The sequence below is a fragment of the Lasioglossum baleicum genome, chromosome 11, assembly GCF_051020765.1.
Source record: "Lasioglossum baleicum chromosome 11, iyLasBale1, whole genome shotgun sequence".
NCBI classification, from domain to species: Eukaryota; Metazoa; Arthropoda; class Insecta; order Hymenoptera; family Halictidae; genus Lasioglossum; species Lasioglossum baleicum.
Window position 1 is genome coordinate 9,584,879 of NC_134939.1, and position 18,815 is coordinate 9,603,693.

At 49.6% G+C, this 18,815-nt stretch overlaps 1 protein-coding gene across 5 annotated transcripts in view; it reads right to left on the minus strand.

The window, feature by feature from the left end:
* Nucleotides 1–18,815, minus strand: part of LOC143213453 (homeobox protein prospero) — a 71,195-nt gene that overhangs the window by 43,908 nt on the left and 8,472 nt on the right. The gene's annotated exons all lie outside the window — the stretch shown is intronic.

The window sequence follows — 18,815 nt, forward strand, 5'->3', positions numbered from 1 at the left end:
GTTCGCCCAATTATTCCACACATTTCTATTCCGACTCCAGCAGAAAATGTTCGGTCAAAATAATAAATTCCAGTCTGTACGGTGTATAGACATAGTCCTTAAGGGTCATCAAAAGATGGATGTATCTTATTCTAGCGATTTGTGTAGGGGATTTTATCAAATTTCCCAGCCGTCAGTTGATCATTCCCCATGTCGATAGTCGAGAAACATTTCTAAGAGCCGAGTAGTTGGACGAAACACTTTCGATGGTAGACAGGGGTCCGGTAGCACGTGACAAGGTATCAATCGTGGAAAGATAACCCGGTTTCTTGGCCGCATCCGCACGGAAAGCTCTTACTGCGGGATTTTCGGCTCCCTTAAGGGAGCGAAAGAGTTGGAGGTGGAGAAAAGAAAGCTGGGGGTGGGGGGTAATGCAGGACTGCATGATACGTCCAAGTAGAGAGAGGGGTGGTTTTCAAAGCTACGAGGAGCAAGAGAGAGTCGAGGTTCTGGGGTCGGTGGGCGCACAAGCCGAAGCGGGCGAGGATCAGGGGCGAGGTGGAGGGTGAAAGGTTGGACGAGTGTGAGAGAGCGAGAGAGAGGGGAGGTGGGGGCAGCTGCTTTGAGCGGTTTCACTCTTCAATGGTCCCGGACTATCCCTCCTTCTGCTGGCGTACTAAGCCCCCGTCCGCCTTCCACCCCTCCTTTAACCCCGCTGGCGTCCTCGTCCTCCTCCACCACCACCTATTGGTCGCGATTCGCGTCCTCGTCACACGTCGGCATCGGTCAAGCATTTTTTTATTCGATCGATTTTTTCCCTGGCGGCCGAGCCAGTGCACCGGCCGTGTTGCACTATGCATGTGCAACCTCGCGTGCATAAGGTGCGAAAGCTGGACTAGACTATTTGGGTGTATGCTGCTCCAAAAAGACCGAGCTCTAACGTGGATGCACTTTCAGCGGCTGCTGCAACGCTGCGCCGGACTCTGGGCTCGGTGGGAGGGGGGATGTCAGACGCGGGGGCCAAAGTGCCCGGTCACTTTGCTTTTAAAAGTATTCTTTGATTACGGTAGGTCCGCTGGATCGAACGGATTTTTAATGGTTCAATTACCGGGTTCCGCTACGGTGCATTCGCGACTGCGGCCGTCTTACTTGACCGGCGAACCGGCCGGGCCGCTTTTTCTAGCGGAAATTCAAAGTTGCATACTGTTGTTCCTTTCATCACCAGTGATCTCTAGTCGACCGAGAGTTCACAACTGATCGGCGATCGAGGGACGCAGTAGACGAATTATTAGATACCGAGGCGATTAGTATGCATGTTTGTCAATCGTAACGCGCCGGTCATCGACTCTCTCCCCATTCATCAACGACGGGGACCGTTGCCGCGAGGAGGATGAAAGAGGCTGAGAGAATCCGGGGTCTCGCCGCCACCGACGATTTCTCCGGTGCTCTAACCTTAAATTTTGCACATCTGTCCCGAAGCTCCGATGCCTGCTGGGACGACAATGAGGCAGTTAAGTCCTTGGTGCATCGGCTGAGTACACACGGCGTGCGGGCAGCCGGAGACGAAAAAAGAGGGGAAAGAGGACAGGCGACAGGGAGAAGGAGAGAGAACGTGTAGGACGAACCCCTGGCACACACGTTGACGCAGGGGAAAGTACACCCACGGACTACTCTCTCTCTCTCTCTCTCGCTCGCTCACTCTCTCGTTGTCTCTCTTTTCTCTCTCTCTCTCCGGGTAGCTCACATTAACACGTACACAGAAGAGAGACGCGTAGGAGAAGGGTTACCTAGGTTAGGGACTCGGAAAACATCCTTTGTCGAATACCCTACCGGGACCGCTCAACCGCCCAGCAACTCGTTCAACTCGCTCAGAAAAAATCAATAATTCTTTGTCGTCAAGTTTACCTCCTGTCATGCCACGCTAAACCACATTACGAACGCAGCCTGCAGCTTAAAAGAGCTGCAAGGCGAAACAGAGACGCGGGTCTAGGTCGCATTTTTCAAGGGAACCGAGAGAACTGGTCTACCGCGAGGACTCGTCTATCATTCGTCACGCGGTCCCTATCGCATCCTAACGGCTCGCCAACCGTTTCGATACCGTCGTTACAGATATATCCACATGACCAGAGGAACACAGAAAATCCTATTTGCCACTTGCGCTCACGAATAAGTTAAACAAGCAAATTAGGCGACCGGCCATCGGCATACATCCTTTGAATCATACGCAGCATTTGTCGGGATCCGCACAGGATTACTGGAACGGGGGAACGGAAAATGAACGGGGGACGGATTCCCTAGCCAAAGAAACCTTGAAAATCGCAAGCGCCCTTCGGTGGGTCCCACAGAAAACGGAAATCGTGAAATCATCGCGTGATCCGATCTACGAGGGACCGTTACGCGTTCGATGAAAGATGGTGACGTCTCGAGGGGAGCGAGGGGCCGAGGGGAAAAAAAGCAAGAGCACGACTGCGGCACGTGAGAACGAGGGAGACGAAAAACATGCGAAAGCCCGTGAAAGAAAGAAAGATACGAGGGACTCTTTCAGGGGTGAGACTCATGGCAGTAGGGCAGTAGGTTAGCTAGGGGCGATAGGCATCCCCCAGCATCTCTAGTGCACATAGTCGGTTGGGTAACAGTAAATAGGATTTGCTAGACAACTGTCGACCACTGGGGATGAACCGAGAGGCTCCCGTAAATATTTGACCGACTTACGCTCATGGCTCGAAAACGATCCCGGCCCATCGGGGCCAGGTAAGGCCCTTAAATGAACGTCCGAGGACGTTGGGCACAATGCTTTCCACGCGAGAGTTAATTGGCCCTGTCACTGATATGTGCTAGCCTCTTCCTAGGACATTAATCTTCACCATTTGCATCGTGAATTTTTATCATATGTATTTCAGCCATTTGCATCATTGCTCTAAGTAGGCGACAATTTAGACTCTAAGAGTTCCAACTTGTCGTTCATACACATCATCATCATCGTGTCTAAAAGTGAAACAATGGGTCATTTAGATTATTTGAAGAGTTTCGAGAATTTCAAGTGCGAAGTCAAACATGTGAAGAGTTAATGTACTATGATGTGTTGCAAAAGCTGTCTAGCTGCTAAAAGGAAAACGTATGAGTTCGTAGAAGCTGGTCCCCCATTTCTCGCCTGATCGCGCCTCCAAGTAGCGTGGAGCGGTGTTATCACGGTTCGGAAGCAGTCCCCAACACGTTTCTCCGCAGACACGTCCGAGGTTGCTACTCCTTTAACGACGCCGGCCTACTTGTCGCCCGTATGCCGTGTCGTAAGATAGTCGTGCTTTGCGTACTTCGTTTGCCCGCATGCTTGCGGTGTGCTCAAGAGTCGACTCGGCATATGGGCGATTTACATACGACGCCAATAAGAGTCCCGTTCGACGGCCATTGCCCAGGGAACACGGCCTCAGTGTTTCTAGCCGGTTGTTTTGGAGGGTCGCCAAATGAAAAGAAAATCAGAGCGGAGTCGTCGTCGGGTAGCTGGTACAAATTCGCAACATCCATCTCGGCCAGGACTCCGGAGCTAGGTTTGCGCGCCCGGGTTAAATGGGAGAGAATATCGTGTGTATGTGTGTCTGAGAGAGAGAGAGAGAGAGAGAGAGAGAGAGAGAGAGAGAGAGAGAGAGCGAGAAAGAGAAATGTGGATGAAGCAGAAGTTTCGGAGGCTGCTCCCGGTGCTATCAATTCAACGATTCGGGAACGCGAAAACATAGAGCGGATTGTTCGATAAATCTGAGTCCGGAAAGCCTATAAATTTATTGCCCCTCGTCCCCATCCCCTCCCAGCGCACTTTCTAGCGTCGAAAGACACTCGATCGACGCCCGGGCTCTGCTAGATAGGAGCGAGAAAAGTGCAGTCTGGGACCCAGGAATAGGGAAGAGTAATATCCCAGGACGAATACCGTTTGATCTGGCTCCGAGCCACGGTGTAAAGGACAGATGCAATTTGCCTGATATCGTTTTACTGACAAAAATATCGAATGACGTGGCACCGGGACCAGTGACACCGACCCTCCTCTCTCCCTCATCTTTGAATGGACGACGGACATTATCGGTTGGGCCGCGCGCGCTAGTTGTTGGATCTCCTACAAATCTTTTTACTCTTTTTTAAACTAGCCCTTTCATTTAATCTCTCGCGCACCGCTTGACGATCATCGGGTTCATTTTGCTCCTGGCCGGCATCATCGAGTCATTCACGTCCATTGATCTCGCTTTGGCACCACGTAAGGTTCATTGATTACCAGCGACGGCCGGTCAATTTTGAACTGATCGCGTCGACATATTATTTCACGGTTTCGCTCGTTTCATGCATCGCGGCCTGTAATCTGTCGCGTTATACTGGGTGGTCGTAAAGTAGGAGATCAAACCATGCTGGAACGCTGTCCTATGCATAGGGACAGCTAAATTTTTTGTGGTTTACAGATTCTATTGATCATATCAATGGACCAAAGATACTCGAAAACTGAATTGTTATTGATACGAAATCAGACATTTCATTTCAATTAGACAATTAGACTCACATCACAATTTTAACTATATTAGGAAGATTCTAACAATTATTTTTAAACAGTATCACCAGGGCAGTCAACGTGCTACTAGACATTTGCATAATTTTATCAGCCTATCGAACCTCGATCCTCTGTTTCGTGGTCACCCTGTATACCCGTCTAATCTAATGAAATCGTTCCCATCACGAATATAAATGTTTGCAGAAGAGAATAGCTAGTTCCATACATAACTGGTGATAGTCTTTCACGCCCAGGTAAGGACTCGAAGAAGCAGCGAGGAACGGTGTGGTTTCGAATGGAGGAGTGTTTAGGGGATGCGCCAGGTGCCGTTGGTAAAAACGAAGTCGTGGGAGGGCCTCGTATCACGCCTATGGTCGGGCCAGGGGCATTGTCCGTCGATTGCCGGCCAAATTGTAGAAATTTCGCCGGGGCCAGGCACCGTGGAAACCGCCGTAGCCGGTTATTGATTGCGGAATCACTTTCGCCGTTCGTGTATCGCGGCGAGCAGTGCCCTGACTAATGTGTCCATCGTTTTTCGCGTTTTCGAAGCGGCGCGCGAGCGCGCCCGCGCGATGCGACCGATAGAAAATGGCGCGGATTGAAATGCATTTTGCCCGGCCTGTACGTAGACGTCGCAGACCCCGGGACGAGATTTGAAAGCGGAGCTTTGGCGCAGGGGCAGGAAGGGGACACGGGGGTGTGCGACGGCCGCGAGAGAGGGACAGCGGAGAGAGCCCAGGTGGAGCGAACGAGAAGAGAGGAGAGAGAGTGCCGGTGTAAGAGCGAGAGCAGAAAATCGAGGGTGGCGAACAACGATCCGGGCAGCGAAAGAGAGAGAAAGAGAGACGGAGTGAACGGGCGGAGAGAGAGAGAGAGAGAGAGAAGAAGGAGGGTGGAACGGCGGACGCAGAAGAGGCAGGAGGGACGGCGGGGGTGGGATTTCAAACGAAATCAATTCAGAGTCGCTGTCCAGTCGAACGTTACCCCCCTGAGTGCCAGGGTAAATGTTGGCCGAAACAGTAATTTTACGCTCGGTCCACGCCGATTTCGAATCCCGACGTTTTGCCGCGAAACGTCACAAGAGAAATCGAACCGATTCCCCGTGGGATTAGCGGGAAATTTAAAGTTACGCTCGACGAGCCCGTCCCATGAACGTTTTCCGCGTCAGGGGTCACGCGCGAGCATTCTTCTCACTTAAACGGTCCCTAGCTGTATGTTTTTTTTCGGGTTTTTCCCTCCCCCCGGTTCTCTCCCCGATTCGGCGGGAAAGCCCTCTCCGACGCAATGCAGGCAACGGCAAGGTGAAAAACGCTAGCCCGTCTTCCGGAAGACAGACGCCGGACAACACTGATCTCGAGGTGTCGAAATCAGCATAATTGGAAATGAATTATTAGCCTCCGAAGGAATACTGCGCGCCGCTGAAAAATCGCGGCGTTTCAAGGCATCGGAGGTGTAAGTGTTCGCGCGAGCTAAGAGGTTTTATTAAAAATACTTAAGTGTTTTTTTAGGAGCGGTGAATAAATGATGCACCCACGCGCGATAGAGGTAGAAGAAGAATGGACATGTAGAATCGGGCGAAAGAGGGAAGTCGGAGGGTAGAGGGGAAGACTAATTCGAGGGTATAACGAAGTCGACGGTAATCCATGCACGGACAATTTCATTTCTGCCGTCGTGAACCCTCTTTCTATCCCTCACCCCCTCTTTCCCTCCGGCATCTCGTTCTCCTCTACATCTTCCTCGTCCAGCTCCCCAACTCTCTCTCTCTCTCTCTTCCTCTCCCGCTCTATCTATCTGTCTATCTGCCTCTTTGCCGTCGGAGCCTGCGCAGTAACTTTTTTGATAAACTGTTTTCCGCGTTTTTCGCCGGTGGATGTAAATTAAATCCTCCATGGAGGCCGGAGGAGACTTGCATCTCCCAGCTGCCCCCAGGATCCGACACCGCCGTCTCTCTCCACCCCCTGTCCCCCGACCCTCCCTCTGCCCCCCTTCGGCTCCTCTTTTTCCCCCTTTCGGCCCCTCTCTTCCCCCTTCGTCGACGTCCTCGCTCGGCTTGCAGTCCCCCGGTCCAGCAGCCATCACGGCGGATACAAAGCCGATTAGGGCGGGATACCGAGTACATTATCATTTCACATTTTTCGTGCGGAGTCTCCGTTATCTCGCGGATAACCGGCCTCTGCCGGTGCGCGCCGGTGTGCGTTCGTGTTTCACGAGATTTTGCGCTGGAGCAAGGGATACACGTCAGTTAGCCAGGCGGGTACGCTTTTTCCGCAAAAATCCTTCGAACCGGGATGAAAAATGACGGCCGACAGCAGGGCCGGCACGGGAGAGAGAGAACTCTGCAATAATAGATTGCGCGCCGGCGCTATTATCAAATTTATTTGGAGTCCCTTTAACTACGTTATTTTCTCAGACCCCCGCGCGGCTGATCCGCCTCCAGAAAATCCGCGAGCTATTTTCGCGAATGAAAATATTTTAATTCCGATCGCCCCAGATTTCCATACGCCGGTTTATAGAGTCATATTCTGGGAGCAATGATGGAACGGTTTTTTAAAACAATCCTCCGTATCGAATTTTAGAAGATCGGAAATAAATACACAGAGTTCGCGGTCTAATAATGAGCTCGTACTTGACTATATGATATTTATGTAATAGATGAACTGTCAAATGACCGTGAATTTTGTAAGCGACCACTGTACTTTCCAGGAATAAATATTTTTCATCCTCCTGCACCTATTTGTATTATATGTATTTTAGAAAGACGAAGGCGAATATACGATATAAAATAATTTTTCTAAATTTAAGAGATTCGTGACACAACCCAATAACTTCAGAACGTATTCTAATTGAACGTCGACGACTCTTCAGTCGCTCCATCGTCCGACGATGTTAATTAACCCTGCTGTATTTATATTATATTTTGAAAAGAAGAATGTACACAATAAATAGACTCGTCTGCCACATCGTTGAAAGAAAGTCATTCTTCCGAAGGTAAAATGTTCGCGACATAAGCCAATAATTTCGAACAATTATATTCTAATTAAGCGGCGGCCGTTTCGTCTGGCGGTGTTAATTAATTCCCGGTGAAATATCCCTTACGAGCCCCGGCAGCTAGAAAACTCTAGTCCCGCGGTTCTAGAATCTCTTTTTGCTCTCTCGCAGCGTCTGAAAAGTACACGACTCCCGGTTCCACGGGGAAACAATTACTCAAAGCCGGCGAGTCCGCGTGTACTTAACAACGGGAAGAAAGGAAGCGAAGGGGTTCAAGGAGTGGAATCAGTGTCGCGAGAAAACCGAGCCCCGGCCCCGGTAATAGCTGCTGCCTCTCGTCTTAAGGCAGAAAAGAAGATATTCGTGTCAGTTGGCCTCTCCCGTTGCAAATGAAACAAAGAGGATCGCAAAGGAGAACGATCAATATTTAGTTACCCGGCTAGTCCTCCGTGGTCAATATCGCGTTTGAATTCCAGTAACGAACACAAGAGAGATAGATAGAGAGAGAGAGAGAGAGAAAGAGAGTTGAAGAGAGGGGAGAAGAGGAGAGAGGCCAGGGCCCGCGTACCTTTTATGCGCCCGCGACGCAAGGCGATCCTCTGCGGGGGTGCACGCAGAAGGGGGGCTCGAGGGGGTTTGGGGGGTTCCGAGGAAAAAAACCGACGCGCAGACGGCGCGCATTCATCGGACGATGAATTTTCTGGGTCTCTCTTCGTGCTTGCACTTGCCGGCTAAGTAATGCATCGCAAGTAGCACATCCAGAGCAAAGCCGCGGCGAGAGAGAGAACTAGGCAGCTTGCCAACTGTTTCCTTCGCGGATCGACCAACTATTTCCAATATTTCTTAGGGAGAACCGGATATTGTGTACCGCTAGGCCCGGGAGATGTTTCGGCCTGTAATTTCTGTCTGGCAGGAATGCATTCGGCGAACAATAGGAAGACGGATATAACGAGCCCTCGGACTCATACACGGCCAAGACAATGAAATTCTTTAGAACGTCAGGCACTTTCCTCCAGATATTAAATACCCGCGGTATGATGGAATGACACGTAATCGGGACACACCGGGCACAATATCCCGGGGAGCCAATCGATCCACTCCTTTTTCGCAGATTGTGGTCTTGGCTATGGACTAATTGAATTTCGCGCTCCGACGAAATCGTATAGTTTGTCCACTTCAAAGAATTTATAGAATTAGCTTTGTTTTCAGTTGCGTCAGAGGACACGTTCACGTTGAAGCTGGTCATCAAGTCAGGTTTCAACACTTTCATTAATTATTTTCATCTTAATAACCTCAGATACTTTCAATCATTTTACTGTTTTAAGTTTTACCTTGCTCATTATTGACACAGAAGAATGCTCATTAGTGGAATGATCAAAGAATTGAACGGATTTATCTGATAGCTCCAATAGAAGCTCTAGGACATGTCGACGCGACGCTCAATTAGGACATAACCTGCACGAAGAAATTTCCGGGGGAATTTGAATCCTCGTTTTGTGAATATTGTCTGCGAGGCCAGGAAGACTTCAACGTGGCTTCCGCAGGCCGGCGTAGTCGAAATCACTCGAGATTCCGGCGAGCGCACCCTTTCGCCGGAAAGAAAGGGCCAAAGAAGCAACATCTTCGTTCGTCCTTCGGCTTGCATTCTCCCTTGGCAGGGTCAACGAACCGTTCCGTTCGACCAACAGGACGACCGGAAAGGAGACTCCCCGGAGGGCGAAGAGGGGGGAGGAGGGAGGCGAAGGAGGCGGGGGTGGCAGGAAAAAGGTCTTTGGCAGGGAGTGTACCGTACTCATGCTGCAAGTAGCAGCTCATAGTGGCGGATTAGCCTTGCAGTGGTGATGCTTACATCCCCTATAAAGTCCCCTGGTATCACCCTCCCCTGCCCCCTTTCCCTCCGGTTCCTCCTCCTTTTCTCTTTCTCTCTTTCTCTCTCTCTCTCGCTCTCTCCCCGCGCGCGCGGAGAGACTCGGCTCCCATCGAAACCCCGTCAGCCAGCCCCCGCCTCCTTCGTTGTTCCTCCCGCGATAACCCTGCGGCCACCGCATTGTCTGCCGCCCAGCCAATACCAGTCGTGGTTCTCGTACTTGTGTTCATTATCAAAAAATTCGAAAAGGAACGATGCTTCTCTGCTGCCTGACTGGTTGCCTGCTGCAACGCCAGCAGGAACCCCTTATGTTACGGCACTGACATTTCACGAGGGGTGGTGAGCTTCGGCCGCGCGTTCGCTACTCTCTTCGTCCTCGTCTCCGGCCTGATCAAGACTCTTGTTTCTTTGCCAGCGGAGCCGCGGAGGAGTCGGAAGTCTTGGGATCTTCGCGACTCCTTCTAATCAGATTGTTAATCGCGAACAAACGATGTCTCCGTAATTAACGGAAATAGATGAACTCGAAGGAGAACGTTAGGGGTTGTTCGAACGAGGGTAGGCACAGTCTGTGACGTCGCGCGAGAGATCATTGAAAGAGAGAGAGATGGTCGTTTTTCAAGCACGATGTACCGAGGGTCTCGAAGATGACTCCGCGATGGTGTACCCGCCAACAAAAGGGTAATCCTGATGGATGCCGGGTCGCGGGGCAACGAGGGAGGAGGGGTTGACGGTGCGTGAAAACCAGGAAGAAAACTGAATTAAAAGAAAAATAACGTTAACCGGAAGTTTACGGCGCTTCGGGTAACTCGTTGCTAGTCTGACTTCCGGCGAGCAGGGAAAGAAAAGGGGAAGAGGGAGGTAGGACGGATTGTTGGCGATGGTGAGGAGGTGGAGGAGGAGGAGAGGGGTGGAGGTTGGAGGAAGAGGATGAGGAGGCGGTGTGGCGGAGGTGGAGGAGGGTGTAAGGGGTTGGCGGCATTGCGGCGGCGGAAGAGAGAAGAAGAATGCAAACCAAGACAGAGATTTCGCTGCCGGCTGGTTGTGAACGGAGTGTAGAAGTGAAAGAGGGTGTAAGAGGAGATGAAGGAGGCAGCTAACGGACGAGGAGGGCAAGAGGGTTGAAGGAGGTCGTGGTGTGGGCGGACCGAGAGAGAAAGAAGAGGTGGCAACGGTGCCTAGGCAGTCGAGGCGCGCACGGGCGAGAGAGAGCCAAGCGCCACTAATTAGTGCCAAGAACGTAATTAAGTAATTTTTAATTAAGTGACTGCCGTTTACGCGCACAACCACCACGTGGGGTAAGCTCGCTCGATGCAGGGTGCTTCATCCCGGTTGCACCGCCATAAGTCAGATTACCCTTCTTTCGAAAAATTCGGTTTCTCGCGGACGCGCGCAACCGCGCTCCTTCGTTCCACTCCAAAATACTTCTACACCCTACACACGCGGAAAATATTTCTCGCGCACGCATACTTGTTACGAATCCAACGTGCAATATCGACAATTGATACGCTGGAATTATCGGCTCAAATCATCTCTTCTTTTTAGCAAATCGGCTGAAGATGGATAGATAATTCACGGATAATTCGAAGCATGGGTCTTCATGAAAAATTGCTTCCCATCATCCCCGATGCTCTCAGAATGAGGCATCCTGACCTTCTCGGGAAAGAAGCAAAAGTCTGCTGACACGATAGGTCGGTGCTGTAGATGCCTGTCTGCGGAAGGCCACCGTCAGCAGCCTTGGTCGTTCCGCCAGCAATAGCAGCAGCAGTAGCTGTAGCAGTAGCCAAAGAGTTGCCACTCCATTGTGCCGTGCATTGAGTTTTTAATTAAGGAGCTGGCGCGAATTCCTCGAGATTTCGTCGGAGCTATCTATATACAGAGCATTCGCCGTTTATGTGCGTGTATGTCTTTGCACATGGGTTCCCGTGTGCGGGACATACCGTGTACAGACACGGCGGTGGAACACGATGGGAGGGGGTCACTCCTTTGTGGATTTCAAGGGTCTCTGGCGGACGGCTGAAGAGATCACCGGCATCTTCTTCTTTTCCATTCCTTCGTTCCCTTACGAGGAGGACCAGGTATAGCCGTCAGCAAGGCCGCGGCCCGAATGTCAAAGACCAAAGTTTCCTTCTTTTCATTAGAGGGTCCTGGGCTACCGTAAGCCACCACTGTGCTGCGATACACATTTTCCAGTTTCCCTTCTCTTCTTTCTCTTCGCACTCTGCCTCAATCTCGTTCGTCGTCTTCTCCTTTCCCGTGTACCCTTTTTTTATTCTTCTCTTCCTCTCTCCTACCGGCTTCTTGCCCGGTATTCCGAGCTATCCCCAACTCTTTTTCATGTTCGATGTATTACCTCTGGCTCTGCCGGCGACCATCGTCTCCTCTCTCCTCTCTCCTCGTCTCGTCTCTCTCGCCTTCTCCGCCGGCTTTTGTCTCAAAGAACTCGTGCTTGCTCATTTCGCGCAGGATCCTTTCTTCCTTCCGAGGGCCAGACTATTCCGCGCGGGAGGAGAAGAAAATCGAAAGAGGACTTTTCTCAGACTCGAACGCCGGATATTCGAAGCAGAAACCGTGGAGCCAGAGTGGGGGAGGGAACTTCGAAACGGAAGCTTGCGCCTGGCAATAACGACCGGATCTCGCGATGGTAATTGTCATTTCGAGACTTGAACATTTCTGTCTAGATCCACGGCGCGACAACGCGTCGCGAGTTTCCAAAGATAATAGCACTCGTCGGGCCCATTAGAAATAACGAAATTATCCATACGACGATAATTGTTCGCCGCGGAGCACACGCTAGATAGCTCGAAGAGCCCAGCACCCTTTCCAGACTCGCATTGCATTAGAAAACGACCCCAATTAGAGCTGCACAACATCCGTATAGTTTCAGCAGGCGGTTTCCAAAAAAAGGAGAGGAAAAATAGGGAAAAGAGAACGGCACCGACGTGGCGCAAAGAGACGAACCCGGGTGGAGAGAGAGAGAGAGGGATAGAGAGGGGGAAAGGGAGAGAAAGAGCCCGGAGACTCGTGAAACAAGGGAACAGCGAGCAGAAACTAGTAAAAAACTGGAAGAAGAACAGGCCGGAAGAAGCGGTGGTAGGGGATAGAGAAGTAGAAAAGATTACGAGAGCATAGTAATTACAAGGTTCCCGTTCTTCCGGCTCTACCCCGGAAGCTCACATACTCTACGGGAGAACGGTCCGCTACCTATGAACGTAAGCACGCGTTCACATCTCCTCCACCTCCGGCCCCACCTGCGGACGTCTGCGTACGTAGTGCCCGGGCTCTCTCCTCCTGTCAACGTGTCTCTCTCTCTCTCCTCCTCCTCCTCCTTTCGCTCTGTCCCTCTATCTCTCGCTCGCACCCGCGTGTGCACTACCTCAAGGCTCGAATTTTCTCCGACCGCCCTCTCTCCCCCTTTCTTTTCCCTCGGTTGCAGTCAGCTTATTCCTCACAATAAGAGAAAACCGGGGCTCGGTCGTCATCGTTCCCGTATGGGTGCACTCTTACGCATCGCACACGCGTGTATGTACATGTGCAACGACGCGCGCGTCTAGCCTTCTCGCTAAATGGCCCTCGCCTGCTCGCTGTATAACACGCAGCCGCCTATGCACGCCTTCCACAGCCAACCTACCCCTGGCCAACGCTACCGTACTACTCTATCTTCCTCTTACTCTCTCTTTACTCCTGCGAGGCGTACACAATCTTGTGGGATTAAAATACACGCCGCCACCGCCGTAGAAAAGCGAACACACGCGGTCCCATACGTGGAGATCGCCTCCAGCCCCTTCGGCCCGTCCCCAGTCAAGATTTCAAGGAACCTCGGGCGACTTTGCTGTGCTGCTTTTCGGCATGCAAGCTTTCTCAGTTGTACCGACTTTTTTTGAACCGGTTGCATCAAGTCTCGATATTATCTACTTTTTATTGTACTTTGTGGAGGCAATCGATGTGGTAAATGAGCACTTTAGGTATGTTTCTCCTACATCTCCATGCGTCTTCACTAGTGGACGAACGTGTATGTGCATTTGTATATAAAGGATTGTTTAATGAAAATTAGCAGTTTTAAGAAGCGGGAATGTTTTATTTCGTAGGGTGGTGTGGCAACACAAAGGACTTCACGCGAAACAAGCCACCAGGGATGGCAAGGAAGCGAAGGACAGTAGACGCTAACGATCGGTCACGTGCGCGACCGGTAGCTAGGGGTTGAGAAAGGAAATTCCAGTTTAGAAAATTACCACGTTATTACCCTAACCACCGAGGGTGGCGGACGAAGGTGGGGAGCTCGTAATGTCCACTGCGATGTAGATCTTTCTTTGCCGATAAGCACGAGGCACAAGAAGGAATTAGATATAGCGACACGAGGAGGTCACCTTCGTTGGAGAATTATTCAGAATTCCGAGATCCCCTTTTTCCAACCCCTATTGAATTCTTTAGTGACTTCGTTATTTGCTCAACAGCTTTCCTCATTTACATCGTACAACAATTTTTCTTATTTGTTATTCGCGTTTCGAACACTTCGGAGAATTATAGTAATGCTCGTGTTCGTGTTTTGGTACTCTCCATAGAAATCCGTCCGAAAAAGACGCTACATTAATCCCTGTCTTATTATGACCCTCCCGATTACGCGGTGTGAATATTTTACGCGAGTAATGAGGGAAGAACAGTGCCCGGTGGCCTACTGAAACGTATTTTCTGCCGTTAACCGACGATCTACGCAATATACATTATTAATGTTGCCGAATGAATGAGCATTTACATTCGTCGAGGGGTCCGAGCTTATCGCTTCCATTCCTGTTCAATAGCCTTTAAGAACTGGCATTCGGATATCCTAGATAATGCCAAAGCCCTATTCTTCAACCTCATTCTTTTGACTAAAAAATTTATAATCGACTGACTACGCCAATGAAAACAGTTTCGAATGGTTACAATACAAGTGAAAATTGGCATCGCGCGAATATTTGCGCAAAAATTTTCATAAAAGTGGAACGACTCCGCGGTACTTGATTGTAAAATCGAAGGCGCGCATAAAGCGAAGCGTTGAGGAATCGGTGCTGGATTTTCGCTCGTCACGAAGAAAGCCGCGGCTTCCGCGTAATGCAAATCCATCGTACGTGTCGAGCACGGCCATGTCTGTCCATTATACGACATAAAATTCCTTCCATCCGGCAGATAAGATCGCGGTCAGCCGTGTCGCATGTCCTACCGTGAGATCTGATAACGAACTAACCCGAGTCCGCGCGATTCTCACCCTTTCTTTTTCTCTCTGTCGCCCTTTTTTCCCTTATTTCGCGCACAAACGGACGGACGGAGGCGGAGATGCAGGCAGATAGAGAGACACGCACACACATAGAGAAGAACAAGGCTCTGAACACGTACATACACACACACACACACACACACATAGAGGCGTCGCAACCCTGTCATCGACGACCCCAATCATTCCCCCCGGCAAGCTTCATCGAATGAAGGCTGTCAATATCGTCGTCGATATAAGCAGATCGGATGATGTACGCTCGACGTCAACTAGTCTCCGTAAGATATCGGACGTGCTTTCGATTCGTCGTGCGCGTGAGAAAATAGGGTGCGAAGAATCGCTTTGTGATACCTCGTCCCGCTCTCTTTCTCCCACGCCACGTCTCCTTTCGTTCGCTCTGTGCCCCCGAACCCCCCTATCGAGCAGCGCCAACGCTCATCTCCCTTTTCTGTTTCGCGTTTTCACTTCGAGACCGATTTTCTTGTTGCAGAGAAACCGGGGGCGATTCACCGCGATCTCCTGATTGAAATTGTTACCGCAGTTACCAGTTTAATACGATGGAAAAATTGTTGTAACCACATGTTTTGTAAAAGTCACACTGTTTTTTAATTATAAAATGCTAGGTAGAATTTGTCTCTATCTAATTGTAGATGAGATAAAAAAAACATTTGTCAAATTTCAACCTAGAAGAGCCTTATAGTATTCGAAATTTAAACAGAATACAAACAACATTTTTTTTTTTAATTGTCTCAATAATTATTAACGAGAAAATCAGGGAAGTGTAATAAATAAATGTAACGACCCGACCAAGCTCGACCGAACTCAAATTTTCTCGCAGACTTTTAAGCTTTATCGAGCCTTATCAACCACACATCGAGCCCACGTACGATTCCCCGCTATTTGCCCGATCAATCCGAAAATTCACTCCCCTGACAGCTTCTTATCTTAATCTGGACTATAACTTATATCGCTGGTAGCGATCTGCCGATTAAAATACGACAGATCGATATTCTCGCGGCATTTAATACTTTAAATCTACGTATCGTTTTCACTGTTCCGGCTCTTTAACGCTCGAACTACCAAGCCCATCAAAATTGCGAATTCCAGATTTACCCACATCGATATTTTAAAATTCTTTTAATGTTCCATTTTTGTCGTAAATGCATAAAAGCTGCAGTCTATTTATTATAAAGAAATATACATCAGGCTCGTCTTGGGGCTCGGCAGTTTATGTGCTAAGAACAAGAATGGGGAAATACTACCAATTTCGTGGTGTTCAACTATCAGGCGTGGAAATAATAATAGTATTCGGTATTGTCGTAAAGTTTCCGGGCTTTTGTGGTTTTTCCTATGACAACGGAATTTCTAGTCGCCGTAACGGAGCCCTTTGAACGTTAAAGTAGATCTGGAGATCGATTCGGTCGAATCTTCTTTGGCCGGGGAACCGTTCGGCACAGCGGAAGATTGGCAAAAGCATTGGGCCGATGATGGTGACGGTGCTCTCGTGACAAAAGTACAACGACGACACCGGTCAAGGGTGGTGGGGGAAAAGGGTGTGGAGGGTGTCCGGGTAGGTACACGAGCCAGCGTAGAATAATGTAGCGAGGCATTTCCGCATAGGAAGCCGTGCATTAGGCTATCAGATCGAGCACGCTCGACACAACGACTGTGCCCGGAGAGAGAGCACAGGAGGAAAAAGTGTCCGGGGGTAAACCCTTACGTGATTAGTCGTCAAAGGAGAGGGTCCCCGTAGGGTGAAAGTGTGCCTAATGAGGCACGATATTGGCACCTTCGTGTCGTCCTTTAATCGCCATTTCACGGGAAAACTTGTACGAAACTGGTATGCAAGGATTGTCAAGAGGAAAGTTTCCGTTTCTCCCTTTCGCCGACCGTAAGGATGCCCCCAACGGGGGAGACGTGAAAAATTATTTATGGACACACCACACCGCCGCGCCGGCTAGAAACATTGAGATTATAAGCGGACATCGCTCGGAAGGGAGATCTTTTTTCCCTATGGTTCATTCTTTACCAACCGGCAACGGTTAACTAGTACAAACAGTCCCCTTCGGACATGTTAATTTTACGACGGGCGCAGGTACATCCTTTTTTTCACACTTTGCTTAACAGCGAGGGACGAGTGCCGTGCGCAACTTACTTAAATCGGTAACCTGCTGCCAGACCCACAATCCATCTCCTCCATTTCATAGTTTATTATCGTTGGATCTATTTATCGTACGCTAGCAACCGTGATTCCTAAATGTCCTGGTTACAACAAATGGCACGTGACAAGAATGGAAATAATCACAAACAAGTTAGAAAAATTATACACGTGCCAACCTCCTCGAAGAGATGGTTGCCGAAAGAAATTAGCGGTGGCTCCTCGCGTTTCGACGTTTCTGATCCGTGATGCTGATCGCTACAGAAGTCAACGTCGAACGGGAGATGGAGGAAAGAGTGCACGGGAGGAGTGGAGGCTGTGTCGTTGGAGAGAGACCCAAGAGCCCCGCGGCCGACACGACAAAATGTAGCGAAATATATCCAGCCGGTAATTAGCTTTGTGCTTAACGACGGGAGCCTGGCCTCCGATGCAATTTTTGCTGGACGTTTCAAACTTTCGCTAACACGCACCGTGGCCGTTCTCTCTTATCACCCACTCTAACCGATTCTCTTTCTCGTCGGCTACGTTGGAAAATGTTTCGAGAGAGCGAAAACAGGGCCAGGGGTGGAGGGGACCGAAAGAGCAACGGCACGAGGGACAAGTTGCTCGCAACTGATCCCCGTACCCTTTTCTTTCCCGCTAACATACACGGTCCTCCGTTGTATTCATCTATATATTCTATATGTACCATGTAAACTTGTATGCCTTTTTTTTTTATTTCCATGCCGCGCCTATTTCCACCGCGAACTCGGCTTCCTTCTAATTCCTCGAGCCCCGCGGTCCTCCCGATTCGAAAAACGATTCTGTATAATTCTGATAGCAGCGAGAGCCTCTACTTCATTTCACGCAGCAAAAATTTTCGCAACCCGGGAGATCCGCTCATGTTCCCCGGTGGAAAATTTTAAGTGTGCTCCTCCTCCTACTCCCTCATTTTTTTCATGGCGACAATTTTTAATGGACCTTTCCCTGCGTTAATTAAATTTTTGTGGCTGGCTTTCCTGCGGGTCGCTCGAGTGCTTCGAATATTTCGTACGAGATCGGCCGCGGCGCGGTCCAGCATGATGAACGTATTGAAAATCGATGCTGAAATTGCAGTATCGCCAGTCGGAGGTGTCAAGTTCGCGGCGTGTTCCGACTCGCTTCTAATGCATGCGAAATTCTAAGTTGTCAACGGTGCTCTCCTAGTCGGCTAGACAATATCCACTATCTATTTTCTCAACAGAAATCCACGGCTGAAACATTGATTCACCGTACGATTATACGAACTCTAATTACTTTAACGCGGTGCCCGCCGGGAGACTATTAATAGGCTTCTCGATGACGGTGCTGTTTCAAGATGCGGATTAAAACGCGTTCGTAGACTATTAGATTAGATTATTACACCTATTCCACACTTCTTCGTAATTAAAATTTTCGGCGGTGTTCAGACGTTGATCAGAAAGTTTCTAGCCATTAGTCGTTTTCAATAAGTCCTTCAAAATTTAAGTAATCAATTTAGCGACAAAGAATTAAGGTTTATATTCAGCTGCGAATAATAATCACGCCGACGACCACGAGTCGAATTATCACTGGCGAGTGAAACGTTGATCATAAATAGATTTATGTGTAAAACAAGAACTGTCTTTCTTAATCGTTTCAAAATTCATGGAATGTTCTGCATTTGAATTAAATATTTTCGTAGTGCATAAAATCCGCAGTCTAATTATGAATCTTCTTGATAAATGATTCGCCGGACTGGCGGCGAACTGCGGTGAAAACTTATGGTTTTCGGGAGGATGGGCGTCTCTCACGATAAGAAAACGGCAATAATGTAACGGCGTGACCAAGTGCGGCCTCTTTGACCGCCTTATATCTCGGATCTGTACTGTACTCAGGCTAATTATAATCAGGCTAATGCCTGCCGGTCGGTATGTGTCGGTACCCACCACCTCCTACGCTTTATACCTGCGGCAATGTAGCCACGTTACTTATCCTCGGCCGAAGGGAGGGTAATTAAGATTCGGACACACCCATCGTGACTGTCGTCTCTTGGGTTCTGACCGTTCCTCTG